This window comes from Jaculus jaculus, chromosome 11 (genome assembly GCF_020740685.1).
Source record: "Jaculus jaculus isolate mJacJac1 chromosome 11, mJacJac1.mat.Y.cur, whole genome shotgun sequence".
NCBI classification, from domain to species: Eukaryota; Metazoa; Chordata; class Mammalia; order Rodentia; family Dipodidae; genus Jaculus; species Jaculus jaculus.
The window spans coordinates 18392304-18393513 of NC_059112.1; positions in this window are offsets into that span (position 1 = coordinate 18392304).

Here is a 1210-nt window from a genome sequence, read left to right on the forward strand (position 1 = left end):
AACGTAGCAGTACATGATTGGTTGACATTTAGCAAGAGCATATATGTTGCAAGCTGATTGGTTACATAGTAGCTGAGGACCGTTAAGCAAACATCTACAGTCACAAGAGCCAAAGGAATGTATAACATCTACTTGGTCCTTTTTTTTTTTTTTTTTTTTTTTTTTTTTGCTTTTCGAGATAGGGTCTCACTCTAGCCCAGGCTGACCTGGAATTCACTATGGTGTGTCAGGGTGGTCTCGAACTCACAGCGATCCTCCTACCTCTGCCTCCCAAGTGCTGGGATTAAAGGCGTGCGCCCCCACGCCCAGCTACTTGGTACTTTTTGATTTGGCCCATTACAGGGATTATTTTGGGTACTGAGCAGTTTGTGGTTGTTTTTCCCAGTACCTGCAAAGTGCTCTGTCAGTAATTTGGACCCTGCAGGGCAACAGAAACTTAGGCCTGTTACTGTCTTTAAAGTCTGTCATGGCATTACTTTGGTTTGGGCTCTTCAAAACCAAGAGTCTTGGCAATGGCCTGTAATGTTTTGGGGACAACAGGGACCTGCCTGGCCAACAACTCTGTAACTTCCAGATCTTTTAAAATGATACTGGTATTATATGTCTTCATTTTGTGTTATGTTTTAACTAACGTGCAACTTTGATAATATAACATTCCACGTCTCTAAGTTATAAAAACGTCTCTTGTCATGAAGATAGAAGGAAGTTTCCTTCTATTGTGGGTAGTCGATTCATAAACACGAATGGCTCATGGTCTCTAAACCCCAACACACCCGCTCATGTCTTTCAGGTCAGGAGTGTCAGGGTGAGGGGATGGGGTGGGGGGGGATGGGGTCTCGCCTTCTTTCCCTACTGGCACCATGTTGACCAGTGTCTTCTTTGCCTGTTGAACCTTGTCCAGTGAATTCTTGTTCTTATACTTTCAACTCTTCACCCAAATGAATACTCCTAGTTCAAAATGGTTCCCCAAACGGGTTATCTGAAAGTAGCCCAGCCAGTAATTTATACCACACCCGTCATCGGCACTCCTTAAGGAGCCCAGTGCTTTTTCACATGTTTTAAAAACAGATGATGTCTCACGCAGATTTCTGAGCTCTTTTCAACTAATTTCACAACAAATCCTAAGTGTTTCAGGCAATCAAGTATAAGTATTTTCTGTTAAGGAGGCAATCGTGGACCATCTTTTAGGCTTGATTACCTGTGGTTCTTT